The sequence below is a fragment of the Podarcis muralis genome, chromosome 1 (assembly GCF_964188315.1).
Source record: "Podarcis muralis chromosome 1, rPodMur119.hap1.1, whole genome shotgun sequence".
Lineage (NCBI taxonomy): Eukaryota > Metazoa > Chordata > Lepidosauria > Squamata > Lacertidae > Podarcis > Podarcis muralis.
In genome coordinates this window covers 119,231,485-119,247,453 of record NC_135655.1, presented here as the reverse complement: position 1 = coordinate 119,247,453, position 15,969 = coordinate 119,231,485, and the positions used below count along the sequence as shown (strand labels likewise).

Genomic DNA, 15,969 nt, shown 5'->3' with positions numbered 1-15,969 from the left:
AAATACACCCAATAAAATGGATATCCGTATCTCGGAGACACGTTGACACATGGAAAGAAGTTAAAGGTCCTTTGCTGTGATTCTTTCGATCTGCAGCATCCTCCTAAAACATACATCCTTTGTCAGAGGAAGGGAACCTTTGCACCTGACCCAGTGGCGCACTGTTGCGCAATAGAACCCCCAATAGAATTAATCCAAAATTATTTAAGAAACTAAGATGGAGAAGGTGTTTCAGTATGCATAGCCGAGACCTCTCACTCTCCTGGGAAACCTCTGATTCCACTGCCAGGAGTCTAGCTGTGGTGCTGCCCTGCTGAATGTTGACGTTCACTAAAACTATTTTTGAGGATGGATATTAAGGGAAATGGGACGCGGGTGGTGCTGTGGGTTAAACCACAGAGCCTAGGACTTGCTGATCAGAAGGTCGGCGGTTCGAATCCCCGCGACGGGGTGAGCTCCCGTTGTTCGGTCCCAGCTCCTGCCAACCTAGCAGTTTGAAAGCAAAGTGCAAGGATGCACTTTGGAAACTGCTGGCCTAAGGCATCCCTAAGTTTAAAAAGGGACCCGGGTGGCGCTGTGGGTTAAACCACAGAACCTAGGACTTGCCAATCAGAAGGTCAGCGGTTCGAATCCCCGTAACGGGGTAAGCTCCTGTTGTTCGGTCCCAGCTCCTGCCAACCTAGCAGTTTGAAAGCAAAGTGCAAGTAGATAAATAGGTACCGCTCCGGCGGGAAGGTAAACGGCGTTTCTGTGCGCTGCTCTGGTTCGCCAGAAGCGGCTTAGTCATGCTGGCCACATGACCTGGAAGCTGTACGCTGGCTCCCTCGGCCAATAAAGCGAGATGAGCGCCGCAACCCCAGAGTCGGTCACGACTGGACCTAATGGTCAAGGGTCCCTTACCTTTTATTAAGGGAAATGCAAGAATTGACAAGGCGGGTGGTACTGGAAGGAGCTGTTTCAGGGCATAATGGGAAAAGACTCAAACCTGTAGTCTCTTAATAGTCTTGAAATGGAATAGATGACCTGTTCTGTTGTCGGACAGTCTGACGTAAATCCCATTAGGATCAATGAGACTTACTCTCAGGTAAACGTGAGCTGCATTGCAGGCAGGCTTGATTGTATTATATTGTGCTGGTCGCAAAGACGATTTGGTTGCATCAAAGGGGAAAGAGTCCAAAATGCTCCCTTTAGAAAATTTTATTTCAAGGCAGTTATTCAAAACTGTCTTTCACACTAGACAGGGCCCCTATATATGCCATAGGCAGATCTAATTGACTGCCGACTTATATACCTCGGGTTAAATACTTAATTCGTTCCGGAGGTCCGTACTTAACCTGAAACTGTTCTTAACCTGAAGCACCACTTTAGCTAATGGGGTCTCCTGCTGCTGCCGCGCAGCCGGAGCACGATTTCTGTTCTCATCCTGAAGCAAAGTCCTTAACCTGAAGCACTATTTCTAGGTTAGCGGAGTCTGTAACCTGAAGCGTATGTAACCTGAAGCATATGTAACCCGAGGTACCACTGTAATTTCAACGGCAGATTGTTTACACCTTGCACAAACGCACACACACACACACACACACACACACACACACACACACCTTTCATTTGGAGTTGGTTTGTTCGCTTAACATCCAGTTGGGAGAAGCATTTCGATGCACTCAAAAACTTGGTCGCAACTGTGTGATTTTTTTAGAAATACATTAAAAAGAGCTGGTCTTTACTTTGAAAAGGAAACCCTCCCTTAACTACTGACAGTTCATTTCTGGGAATGAAGCATGTTGACCATAGTCAAGTACATGGGGAAATTTTTTTTGCCACTTACTCCACCCAGCTGAGAAGAAGCAGTGGGGCTGAAGCCAAAATGTCTGCAATGTTTGCTCAGCTGTTATCCTGACAGAACCCGCTCAGTTATTTTGTTTGCAGCGTAAAAAGCCCTGAACTCCCATCACCTGCGAAGGTCTAAAAGCTACATCAAGGGACAAATGTCATGGTTTGGATACAGCTCTGACAAGACTAAACAGCAGAAGACAAGTACGCTGTTGGATTTCTTCACATTTCTTTCTTTTTTAAACTTAAAAAGGTAAAGGGACCCTGACCATTAGGTCCAGTTGTGGCCGACTCTGCGGTTGCGGCGTTCATCTCACTTTATTGGCCGAGGGAGCCTGCATACAGCTTCCGAGTCATGTGGCCAGCATGACTAAGCCACTTCTGGCAAACCAGAGCAGCACACAGAAACGCCGTTTAAAAATAATGTTAAAAATTTGGTAGGGGCAGGGAGGCGTTGGCAGGCACCAAAGGGGTCACGGTGGGTGATGTGGTGCCCATGGGTACCATGTTGGAAACTCTAGGGAAAGGGTACAGTCTCTTCTCTGTTTCTCCAGGGCCACAGTGGGACTCTACAAATAAGGACGTCCAGCTCTCTACGTGAACTGACTGTGTTCTACAACGAACAAAAGTTCCTTAGCATACAAATAGATGTGGGAAGGAATTCCTGAAGATGGAAGGTCTGGAAGCCATGTTTGATATGTCAAGAATATAAGCTGTTCTGTTCTCACAATCACCATCTACCGCCTGAAAGCTCCAGTAGCCTCTTTCTATGGTATTTTGGCCACTATTACAGAGGGGTTAAACAGTAGAGACATCACCTTGCCAACAAAGGTCTGTATAGTTAAAGCTATGGTTTTCTCAGTAGTGATGTATGGAAGTGAGAGCTGGACCATAAAGAAGGCTGATCGCCGAATAATTGATGCTTTTGAATTATGGTGCTGGAGGAGACTCTTGAGAGTCCCATGGACTGCAAGAAGATCAAACCTATCTGTTCTGAAGGATGTCAGCCCTGAGTGCTCACTGGAAGGACAGATCCTGAAGCTGAGGCTCCAATACTTTGGCCACCTCATGAGAAGAGAAGACTCCCTGGAAAAGACCCTGATGTTGGGAAAGATTGGGAAAAAAGCACAAGGAGAAGGGGACGACAGAGGATGGGATGGTTGGACAGTGTTCTTGAAGCTACCAGCATGAGTTTGACCAAACTGCGGGAGGCAGTGGAAGACAGGAGTGCCTGGCGTGCTCTGGTCCATGGGGTCATGAAGAGTCGGACACGACTAAACAACTAAACAACAACAACAACACAGGTCTGTTAAAGAGGGAATTAGATCTGTTTCACAATGATGACAAAGGCTGCAATCCTAAACCCACATTTCTAAATGTGATGGAAACTAGTTTGACTCCAAAAGTGCTCCATTTGAGGAATGAAAAGACCTTCCCCCAGGAATGTCACCCCAGTAGACAGCCAGTTATAGAAGTTTCCCCCACATTTCAGACCTAAATATACCAAGATACTATTAAGTCTTGAGATCCTGTTATTTATTGTTGTGATTTCCATTTTTTCTTATGTAAATCTTCAAATCAAGTGCAAATTACGTTCAAGAGGTGGGGGAAAAAAAGGGAAACCAAAGAAGCCAAACAAATGTCCATGAGAGATTAAGAGGGTGGCAACACAGGAACAGGGCCTTTTCTGCAGTGGCTCCCTGTTTGCGGAATCCTCTCCCAAGAGAGGTTCGCCTGGCGCCTTCATTATACACCTTTAGGCACCAGGCAAAAACATTCCTCTTCAAACAGGCCTTTGGGCTGTTTAACATCCTATTTCCTTTTAACATGTGGTTGTGGAAGGGGATGGGGGGGTTTATTCATTTGTTTTGGTTTTGTTCTTGTTTTTATTGTGTATTTTGAGCTTTTATCCTGTGAACTGCCCTGAGATCTACTGATGAAGGGCGGTATACAAATTTAATTAATTGATTAATTATAAATAAAAAATAAAAGTGTTGAACTTCGCAGCCTTTACTAACCAGCTGTCCTCAAGCTGATTTTCCTGCAACTTCCATCTGCCCTGTAGTAAACTGGGGGGAGGGGGGGCACCAGGTTGACAAAGACTAATCTGCAGCATCTGAATTATACTTCTCAACAACTTTTTACACCCTGCCTATTAATAATTAGATTAGGATGCGCTCTCCGTCTCTCTCTCTTTCTGCCAAACTCTTGCACAATTTAAAAAGTGACTCAGCAGTTCATGACTTGGCAGATTTCTAGTCAGCAAAAGCCAGAAGAGCTTGAGGGAGTAGCCTGGGACTATCGTGATTTACTGGTGTATAATATTATGGACCCGGTTTGCCCTTCTTATCTATGCTCTTGCTGCTGAACTGTCAATTTTTGTGCCAGAAGTAACGCAGAAGCTTAAAGCATTTCACGGATACCACTTTAATAACTGCCCTATCCAGTGCCAAACTGACGTTGTCGTTTTTAATGTTATCCCAGGGGTACAGGAAGGAGTGGCACTGTGCAAGCTTCTATTTTGCAATTTAAGAACCTGCTCTTAAAAAGCAGGGTGGCCATGTATCCTACTTCTATTTGGAAGTATCCCCCCTTACTGAAGGGTTGTCTGGTCCAAGTGCAGTTTAATCACAAGGAACCCTTATAAAGAAGATCAGGAAGGACCTTGAAGCTTGCAGTCCACAGTTGGCACCATGAGCAGAAGACAGGGCACACACAGGGCACACTCCACTTTCTCACAGTCTTCTCAACTATGGTGAGATGCGTACCCTAAAACATGTCCAGGCCCAAAACCGGGCAGCGCATTTTCCGGGCATTTTTTTTTTTATCAGGCTCAAGGTCACAGTGTGAAATCGATTTGAATAAACATTCACAAACTTTTTATTGATAATAATCAGCTAAATAGTTTGAGGATCTATACAACTGCGTAACATGCAGAAAATAGCATTTTTAGAGCAATCAAAGACTGGAACTGAGGGACGTCGGGGGGTGGGGGTGGGTTCTGTGGGGGGAGGGAGGAAAAATGGGGTGAAAAATAAGGATTATATGTTTCTGGATAATATGCTTTGTTTTAATTTGAATAAAAAAGTTATTAAAAAAAAGAGGCGGGGGGAGATTAGACACCTACATCCAATGATCCTGAGTAGCAGAGACTTGACTAGAGAAAACAGAGAGTGTGGGAAGAAATTTAGAGAGGGAGAGAGGGAGAGAGGGAGCACTCAATGTTGTTTTTTTTTAATAACTTTTTCAAAAAGTAACTTTTTCAAATTCTTTTGAACAAGCATCCAAATAAATCTCTCATATCCGTTGGGGGGGGGGGGGAGAAGAAGGTCACAGTGTGAAATCGTGGTGCCCAAAATGGCTGTCATGACCTCACACGAGAAAACGGGATGCCCCAGCTTTCCCAGGACAGTTGACGGATATGGAAATGTACCATACGTCTGTTACAATTGCAGCAATTATTTCTACCTGTGCATCTACACACACACACACACACACACACACACACACACACACACAATTAGTGTTGGAGAGATTTTGTGCAAATATTTATCTCTCATTTATTTATCACGATGCTAAGTAGCCGCCGTGAATGACAGTGTGATGAAACTGTGGCGTAATCTACCCCAGAAAGAGTCAGAGAAACTTTAAACTCTGAAGAACTTTGTCACCAGTTCAAGCATGTTCTCACATGTCAGCTCGACTTCCTGGTAAACAAGGGTTTTGGAGGGGCCTTAGGCAAAACACCCTCCGTGATCTCCCTGCTCCTTCAGAAGAGCTGGTCAATGCATGCCACCCAAGCAATACTCTCATTCCCCTCACATGTAGCTATTTGCATAAGTATATAGATTTGATTCCCCCCCACCCCGCCCTTCCAAATGAACACATGTTCTGAGAGGCACAAAAGCACTTCAGATTTCTAGTACATCTCAGCTGCAATGTAGGGTAAAGTTCAACTTCCTGGTCCCTCTTTCCTGTTTTCTTGGCAGGCATTTTAAGGCTTACACTTAACCACAAGCAAAATGTTGCCAAGCTCTGTTTTTCCTTTCCTTTCTTCTACAGGATTTCGTTTTAGTCCTTGCAAAGCTGACGGGGAATTTTTTTAATTTTAAACATGTATAGGCTTTGTAAGCATTCCCCCTGCCTTTTATCTAAGAAAGAGCTTTAAATGACTTATCAAAGCATTGCATTTTTGCAGATGGCAGAAAGTGAGGAGGAATTAAAGAACCTTTTAATGAGGGTGAAAGAGGAGAGCGCAAAATATGGTCTGAAGCTCAACATAAAAAAAACGAAGATCATGGCCACTGGTCCCATCACCTCCTGGCAAATAGAAGGGGAAGAAATGGGGACAGTGAGAGATTTCACTTTCTTGGGCTCCGTGATCACTGCAAATGGTGACAGCAGCCACGAAATTAAAAGACGCCTGCTTCTTGGGAGAAAAGTAATGACAAACCTAGACAGCATCATAAAAAGCAGAGATATCACCTTGCCAACAAAGGTCCGTATAGTTAAAGCTATGGTTTTCCCAGTAGTGATGTAGGGAAGTGAGAGCTGGACCATAAAGAAGGCTGATCGCCAAAGAATTGATGCTTTTGAATTCTGGTGCTGGAGGAGACTCTTGAGAGTCCCATGGACTGCAAGAAGATCAAACCTCTCCATTCTGAAGGAAATCAGCCCTGAGTGCTCACTGGAAGGACAGATCCTGAAGCTGAGGCTCCAGTACTTTGGCCACCTCATGAGAAGAGAAGACTCCCTGGAAAAAACCCTGATGTTGGGAAAGATGGAGGGCACAGGGAGAAGGGGACGACAGAGGACGAGATGGTTGGACAGTGTTCTTGAAACTACCAGCATGAGTTTGACCAAACTGTGGGAGGCAGTGGAAGACAGGAGTGCCTGGCGTGCTCTGGTCCATGGGGTCACGAAGAGTCGGACACGACTAAATGACTAAACAACAACAACAACAAGTAACAGCCATATTAATTTCCCCTGTACCATAAAATATATGCTGTAAAAAAAATGAGGGCGGGTGTCCTATGGTGAAAGAATGGGGGAGTTCTATCGCGTTACTTAACTTTCTCAAAAGGAGCAGTCCTTGAAAGGAAAAGCTATCCTCCTTTTCGAAATCAGGTGAACCTGTCAACCCTAGGCTTGGCTTATAATGGCAGTGATAGTTGTATGTATTGGTGCGCCGTCCTCCAATGAAAATATTCAATAATAAAAAAACTAAGGGCCTGATCACACCGAATAGTAACAGCAGTCAAGGAATGGAACAACGTGAATCCTCTCATCCTTGGTCACGCAACAACAGGCCATAGTAGTTAATAGGCAGGACATAGCAGATAAAACCAGTTTCCCCCCTCGGAATTGGCTTGCGGCTAAAGGCCTCCCCTTAGGTAGTTGCTCTCGGCTGCACTCTCTGTGTTTTCCTTTGCAGTATGGCTGCTCTCCAATGAAGATGTGCCCCCTTCCCTCAGGGTAGGACAGTGCCTCCGCAGCCCTGTGGTGACAAGTTGCAAGAAGGAGCAGCTGCAAGCTGGATTTGGGCATCTTCATGAATATTGGGCAAGTTCAAGTCTTTCTTTGGGGCAAGATCGTTCTGTAGAGAACGAAACACGATCAACAAGAAGAGAAGAAGAAGAAGAGTTTGGATTTGATATCCTGCTTTATCACTACCCTAAGGAGTCTCAAAGCGGCTAACTTTCTCCTTTCCCTTCCTCCCCCACAACAAACACTCTGTGAGGTGAGTGGGGCTGAGAGACTTCAGAGAAGTGTGACTAGCCCAAGGTCACCTGGCAGCTGCATGTGGAGGAGCGGAGATGCGAACCCGGTTCCCCAGATTATGAGTCTATCGCTCTTAACCACCACACCACACTGGCTCTGATATGGAAGTATGGCCAAGAAACTCTTCCGGGTTCTTAGCTGTGAGGTTATGCTTGGGATAATGCCTGTTCTCCTTCATGGAGAGCACTTGTTGCGGTGGGGTCTAACAGGACACACCCTCTTGGTTACAGGGCAGGACCGTCTGGATGGCCATGACTGTGATTGGGCCAATTTGCGTTGTTGGGGAGATTTTGATCTTACCATTTAGAGGGTTGGCCCGAAGGCTATATATTCTTGGCACGCCAAGACTTCAAGGTGTGATGTGTACACAGCCTTAGAGTTAAGAAAATAGAGGCATAGAAAAGCCACATGGTTCAACCTTGTAGGCAACCAGATCATCACAACAGAAAATATAATCGGGGGACCACAGCTGAGGACCTGCCAAACTGACATCTGTGAACAAGGTAAGCCACATGTACCAATGGTGGGTGACAACAACAACAACAACAACAACAACAACAACAACAACAATAATAATGCCACTCATCTCCTCTGGGCCTCCTACCTTCAGAATCCATTTGATCATCAGACTGATGATAAACTGTCTCAAGTCTCTCACCGTCATCTGACAGGCATCCCTCTTGCAGGGCACTATAAGGCTTGCTTGCAAAGCAGCACTTTGTGACATCAGCTGGCAAACAGGGGCCAGGCTGCTGGGTTGTCAGCCAGCTCAATTAATAGAAATAAAATCAAGGGGTGGCGGTCAAAGTGTGCTGGGATGAGGCCACTGTGGGTCATCTAGTCCAACCCCCGGCAATGCCAGGATCCTGCCCACAGCCAGCCCTGGCTGGGCTCCAAACTCTGACCATCTTCTTCCCAGCCAGATGCACTGCCCCCTTGCAATTCTGCATGGGGTGGAGAAAGGGGAGAGAGAAATGTTTTGCTCTCTGTCTCTCAGGACATGGATATGAGAGCCACACCATGCAGCCCGGTCAATATTTCAAAGGAATCCCTTGGAAGACGGTAGACTCTCCTTCCTTGAAGGTTTTTCAGCAGAGGTTGGAGGGCCACCTGTCATGGATGCTTTAGCTGAGATTCCTGCATTGACGGGGGTTGGACTAGATGACCCTCAGGGTCCCTCCCAACTCTACAATTCTATGATCCTATGATTTAAATTGCATCTAATGAGCATTTAAAGCACATGATATCCCCAAAATGATCCTGGGCATTGTCGCTTCTAGGCTCTTACCTTGGGAAACTCAGTCATAGCGGAGACTGTACAGCAGTACAGCAGGGTCCTTTCAGGCTTTGAAAGCGAGTTTGAATGTTGCAGGGGAGGCAGTTGAGAGTTCGTTGAGAGTGGTGGGTTCTAGAAGGGGGGGCAAGGGGCAGCTTCTGATTGGCTGCAGGAGCTTCCTGCACTCAGTTGGAAGCCGTGTCGGACGTTGGGCTTCCAAAGGACATTCGCAAGCGTGTTCTCCTTCATGGAGAGCACATGTTGCAGTGGGGTCAAACAGGATACCCCCTCTTGGTTACAGGGCGGGACCGTTTGGATGGCCATGACTGTGATTGGGCCAATTTGGGTTTTCAGATCAGAGGAAATGACTTCAGGTCTGGTTTTCACTTCTGCTCCTTTCCTTTTTTTCTTGTTGAAAACAGCATCTTCAGGTATTCCAGTTGCTGATTGTGGTCCTACCCTATCCCTACACCCCCCTTATAACATATATTATCAGCGGAGGAACCAGCTTCACGAGTCAAGGTTATAAGCCAATTTATTAGAAAACCGACTAAGAGTTTGTTTTTAAACAAAGATCTCTGCTTGGTATGTAGTGAGAAGCAGAGATGCTTTGAAAGTGAAACAAAACTCAGCTGTTCTCCCAGCACTGAGGCTCATCCACATGGAGACTAATCCTGTACACAAGATTTATGTTGCTTTTGTGATGTTCCATTACGTCATTGTTATTTATTGTTTGTAGGCCACTTTGCGATTCATGTGAATGAAAAGCAGCATAGAAATATAATTTCTTGTGCTACAAAACAAAGAAATAAAGGGCGGGGGAGTACATCTATTGCCTCCAATGCTTGAGTTACACTGCTTGAGTTATTGTGCTTGAGTTACACTGAGTTGCTGGGTCTGTTAATAGGCCTAGGATCCTGCCTAAGTCCCACCCTTATGCCCGTTTCAGATCAGCCAAACTCATCTCAGTTGTCTGGGTTCTGGCTAAGCCAGGCTGAGGGAGATACCGTACACCAGATTCTCTCCTGCTGAGCTGAGGATAAGGGAGTTAAGCCTGTGTAGTCCAGCTGCTCCAGGAACCTCCTGGCTCAGCTAGAGATCCAGTGGATGCTAACCTGCTCATCCCAGGGGATGTTGCTATAGAAGAAGAAGATGAAGAGTTTGGACATAATATCCCGCTTTCCTTTCCTCCCCCACAACAAACACTCTGTGAGGTGAGTGAGGCTGAGAGACTCCTGATTGCTCGTGTGCCCTGGTGCCCATGCAGAGCAGTAATAAGTAAACAGATCCTGGAACAGATTTTTCTTTATTTTCTTCCTGCTAAAGGTAAAGGTAAAGGGACCCTTGACCATTAGGTCCAGTTGTGGCTGACTCTGGGGTTGCGGCGCTCATCTCGCTTTATTGGCCAAGGGAGCCGGCATACAGCTTCCGGGTCATGTGGCCAGCATGACTAAGCCGCTTCTGGCGAACCAGAGCAGCGCACGGAAACGCCGTTTACTTTCCCGCCGGAGTGGTACCTATTTATCTACTTACACTTTGACGTGCTTTCGAACTGCTAGGTTGGCAGGAGCAGGGACTGAGCAACAGGAGCTCACCCCGTCGCAGGGATGCGAACCACCGACCTTCTGATCGGCAAGCCCTAGGCTCAGTGGTTTAGACCACAGCGCCACCCGCGTCCCTTTTCTTCCTGCTCCTGGTTGTCCAACCCTTAGAGTTCTAAATGAGTGATGGGAAGCAGTCTCTCTTCAGGGTGAGGCATTTATCACTGCAGGATGCAACTTAGTGGGTCATCGCAGCCTCTCAGATACATGCCATTCGCAGCATTTGTATTAGAAACAAAGAATTGTAGAGTTGGAAGGGACACCGGGGGTCATCTAGTCCAACCCCCTGCATTGCAGAAATCTTTTGCCCAAGGTGGGGTTCGTCATTGCAGGGGGTTGGACTAGATGATCCTTGTGGTCCCTTCCAGCTCTACAATTCTTTGATTCCTTCTATGCCCAGATGCTCTGAGACTTAAGGTTTAGTTGTACCCAGTTCTTTGCAGTCCGATTTTCCCCACCCGGTTCTGACCAGCTCTAGAGTGGACTCCCTTATTTCACAGACACTTTTCAAAAGTTGTCCCACTACCGTATTTTTCGCTCTATAAGATGCACCAGACCATAGTTTTTGGAGGAGGAAAACAATCTGAATCTCAGAAGCCAGAACAGCAAGAGGGATCGCTGCGCAGCAATCCCTCTTGCTGTTCTGGCTTCTGGGATAGCTGCGCAGCCTGCATTCATTCCATAAGACGCACACACATTTCCCCTTACTTTTTAGGAGGGAAAAAGTGAGTCTTATAGAGCAAAAAATACTGTAATTCTTTGAATTCTCTCTCCTTATTTGGATTTAATTTGGGAAGTTTTCTCACTCTGGGGACAGTCTTAGAGGCTGTGTGCCGATGAGCTGATCTCTCCTTCTACTGCCACGGCTCATTTCCCAAATTGAGACAGCCTGAACTCTTCAGAGCTTAGGTTGCCCCAGTGGGGAGCTCGGGTTTTTTGTTTGTTTGTTTTGTTTGTTGCATTTATAGAAAATTTTACTCATTGTTTTTAAAAGATGGCATGTCAAGTAATTAAGGACAAGGAAAGAAAGATTAAACAGCAAATACCTGGGTTATATATGGCAAAGAACAAGAACATTCAATCTAAAATGTCCCCTTTCTATAGACTTTTTAATGTCTACAGTTCCACAGTTGCAGACGTGAAACATTAATTGCCCTGATTAGAGATATTTCCCGATTTTTTTAAAATACCCAGTTACAAGACATTTGTACTGACAGTAAACACAGAACAAAAGTAATATATTTAAGCATTTAATGTGCCTTGTTTTCATCAAGGTAGGTGAGAGATTGTGTGTATCAAAACAAGTGCTGTACAACTACTGTTTATATGATTTACTTGAACCCACAGGGACACAGGTAAGAAACATTTTCATGAACAGAAGGATGGAGTATGTGCGCATTATAATAAACCAAGTTTGTGTTCAACCAAAAGATGAGGTTCTCCCATTCCTTCACTCTGTGCCGGGTCGTTCAGAATATCCTCAAAACCAAGGCAGTCACAGTTGCCTTTCCAGATATCCAGGGACAAGTTAGAACTAGGAAGTAAAGGAGGACGCTGGACCTGCTTCACTGCTTGGAATTCCATTTGCAGCTTCAGCGGTGCATGCAGCCCCTGAATATTTCTCAGAGTAGAAAAATTCATCTTATCTTGATTTAACAACAAAATTATCCGTGTTAAGTTGTGGGTGAACATATCAGATGACACAGCGATTCTTCAAACAGCTCTTGTTTATTCACAGGCCAGAACAGAACTGAACTGAAGGGTTCAGCCAGCCTGCTTATATAGAGCTCCACTACAACGCAACTGTAACCATTTTCTGTAACTATCCAATCACTGAACATCACTTTCAACCCCCTATTTGCATATGTGGACCTGAGTGAACACTATCTACAGTATCCCCCTGCTGGCCCAGGGTGAGAACTTCAGTACATAACAATCCGGTATGACCAAAGGATGAACAGGGGAAAGTTCGCCCTACACATTTGTAAAGCCTCTATTTATCACATCACAGCTTTCAAATGCTTTAGCAGCTGAAAAATCAGAAACCGGAATACAGTCCTTCAGCTGAGATCCAAACGCTCTGGAATTTTTTCTTTGCACCGTCACCCAATGCCTCTTCCTTCCGCCAGCCGGCATCACTGGGGAATCCTCAAGCTGTGTTTTTTATAAAAAAAAGAAGGGGGGAAAGGACAGTGGTCAAGGACAATGGGAGTTGTAGTCAAGCAACCCCTGTAGGAAGGCCCCCAGACCCCAAACCCACCTTATCAGTGTATGCCTTTTTAAAGAAATGCACCCAGAGCATGAACGCGTACGCTCAACTTGTAGGGTGTTCTCCCTGCCCCATGCAAAGGTTCCCTTCCTCTTATCTGGTCTTTTTGGGGGAGGCTTGGACAGCAACCACAGCGGTACAGACAGGAGATCCTGCAAAAAAGAAGGGATCTTTGAAGAGCAGGAGAACTCAACACTATGCACTGCTTCTTGGGCTCAAATCCTGTTTGCTGCTTTCACAGGGGCATCTGGGTGGGCCCTGGGAGAAGAGGAGGCTGGACCAGGTGAGCCCTTGGCCTGATCCTGCAGGCCCTTCTGGTGTGTTTCCTAAGGCCCCCCTCCTCCCCCCTGTCCCATTACCTCAGAGGCGAGAGGCCGTAGTCTGGGCTCCAGTCCCTCCTGGAATGCGGCAGTTCTCCGGCTGAACTTTTCCCTCGCTGCAAAGGAAACGGAGACATCAGCAGACAGCTGGCTCCCAGCCACGCTAGCCCCAGTCTGGGGCAGGAGGGTGGGGGACCTGGGAAGGGGCATTTCCTCCTACCTGATCTTATAAGTGCTCCCCACTTCTCCTCTGTATGGGCGTCTCAGCTCGGTCCCAACCGGCCTAGCACAGAAACAGCAGCCAAAGTCTCCTCCCTCTCAGAAATAACCCGATAAGCTGTTTTAATGGGAGGAAACTTTGGCTGCTGCTTCTGCGCCAAACCGGGCCGGGAAGGAGCCATGCCCATTCGGAGAAGGGGCAGTGGGGAAGCGTTGCGAGGGACATCAGCCAGGAACCGCCAGGATGTTGTCCGGTTCTTCTTCCCAGGGGCTGGAGCTGGAGCCTCATCCCTGGAGGTGTGACCCTGTGGAGGAAGAAGGACATCATATGAGAATGGGTGCACATTCAGCTGTCTTAGCCACACCAAATATTGAAAGGCTTCTCTCTCCACGTTGACTGTCATGGAGAATCCTGGTGTTATGTACTGAGTTGAATAGGATCCAAAATGCAGCAGTCTGATTGGTCCTAGAACAATAGGATTCAGAATGCAGCAGTCTGATTGGTCCGCAGGAGCCACCCAATCCAGCTCCAGGTGGAAGTGAATCCGCAACCTGATTGGCCTACAGGAGAATCCCGGAATTAGCCAATCATGTGGGGCCCATTGTGTAAATAATGTATATAAAGCAGACATTCTGGGGGAACTTCCATTCCTGCTTCTTGGGAGAAAAGCAATGACAAACCTAGACAGCATCTTAAAAAGCAGAGACAGCACCTTGCCAACAAAGGTCTGTATAGTTAAAGCTATGGTTTTCTCAGTAGTGATGTATGGAAGTGAGAGCTGGACCATAAAGAAGGCTGATTGCCGAAGAATTGATGCTTCTGAATTATGGTGCTGGACGAGACTCTTGAGAGTCCCATGGACTGCAAGAAGATCAAACCTAGCCATTCTGAAGGAAATCAGCCCTGAGTGCTCACTGGAAGGACAGATCCTGAAGATGAGGCTCCAATACTTTGGCCACCTCATGAGAAGAGAAGACTCCCTGGAAAAGACCCTGATGTTGGGAAAGATGGAGGGCACAAGGAGAAGGGGACGACAGAGGACGAGATGGCTGGACAATGTTCTCGAAGCGACCAATATGAGTTTGACCAAACTGTGGGAGGCAGTGGAAGACAGGAGTGCCTGGCATGCTCTGGTCCATGGGGTCACGAAGAGTCGGACACAACTAAACGACTAAACAACAAAAAAAGAGCATGAAATCTACTCTCGACTCCGAGTATATTTCACCTGGCAATCCTGTAGTGGAAGCCAAGGACAATCAGATGCCCCACAAGAGCATCTCGGATGAGGTGGCATTCAAAGAGGGTGAGACAATTGCATGGTGCAGAGGGTTATGCAAGGCAACCCAGTTGGAGGGAGCAATGCTTCTGAAAAGCACTTCCTGGAAGCCACAGGTGGGGAGAGTGTTTCTAGGACTCCCAAAACATGTTTCAAAAGGATCCCTTCGTTCCCTCTGCCAAAGTAACTGATGGTCTCTCCAGGGATTTTGCCAGAACAAAGTACACATTGGGGAAAGGCTCCCTCCCTGCAAGGAAAATGAAGGAATCAGCAAACGCCTGGCTCCTAGCCATGCTAGCAGCAGTCTGGCACATGAGGGTGGGGGACATTCCTATAATATAGGGCATTCAATTGGTATTTCCACTTACCTGAGGTGGGAGCCTTTCCCCCTTTGTTCTGGCCTGCCTCTTTCCTAAGGAAGAAGCAAGCTCAGTTAGTCTGATTGGTTGGAGGAGTTCCAGATAAATATATAGATATATATAGAAAGTGCATCTAATGAGCATTTTAAGCACATGATGTCCCCCAAATGATCCTGGGGATTGTAGCTTCCAGGCTCTCACCTTTGGGAAACTCAGTCACAGCGGAGACTGTTGTAGAAAGAGTACAGCAGTACAGCAGGGTCCTTTCAGGCTTTGAAAGCGAGTTTGAATGTTGCAGGGGAGGCAGTTGAGAGTTCGTTGAGAGTGGTGGGTTCTAGAAGGGGGGGGCAAGGGGCGGCTTCCGATTGGCTGCAGGAGCTTCCTGCACTCAGTGTCGGACGTTCGGCTTCCAAAGGACATTCGCAAGCGTGTTCTCCTTCATGGAGTGCACATGTTGAGGTGGGGGCTAACAGGACACCCCTCTGTTGATGTAGATGGCCATAGCAGTGATTGGGCTGTTTGAGTTACCTTGGAAATTTTGATGTTGCCCATTTGTGGGATGGACCAAGGGTTTTATATATAGTGGTATCTCGGGTCAAGAACTTAATTCCTTCTGGAGGTCCGTTCTTAACCTGAAACAGTTCTTAACCTGAGGTACCACTTTAGCTAATGGGGCCTCTCGCTGCCGGCGCGCTGCCGGAGCACGATTTCTGTTCTCACCCTGAAGCAAAGAGGTACTATTTTTGGGATAGCGGAGTCTGTAACCTGAAGCGTCTGTAACCCGAGGTGCCACTGTACTGAGCACACAGCATTGAGCGTTCTCTTTTGCTGCGTGCACCGGGTCACCTGGAGCACTCGGACCGTTTGGAGGACAGTGGAGCGATCTTCTCATTGTCTGGTTACATTTCTTTATGTCCCCCTTCTTTCTAATCCTCCCCAGCCCCTTTATTAATTTATTTCCCCTTTTTTCCTGTTTGATTTTCCACCCCACCCCCGGCCAAAATTATGCCAAAAAACTTAAACAAAAATTTCTGTGT

General features: G+C 46.6%; 1 long non-coding RNA gene across 1 annotated transcript; it reads right to left on the bottom strand.

Annotated features, from left to right (window-relative positions):
* Nucleotides 1–11,725: 11,725 nt before the first annotated feature.
* Nucleotides 11,726–15,244, bottom strand: LOC114607267 (uncharacterized). The gene is made up of 5 exons (XR_013390406.1): nucleotides 14,942–15,244; nucleotides 13,298–13,601; nucleotides 13,117–13,193; nucleotides 12,749–12,909; nucleotides 11,726–12,642 (listed from the first exon to the last, which is right to left on the bottom strand). It is a non-coding gene; the product is annotated as an uncharacterized LOC114607267 (long non-coding RNA).
* Nucleotides 15,245–15,969: the final 725 nt, after the last annotated feature.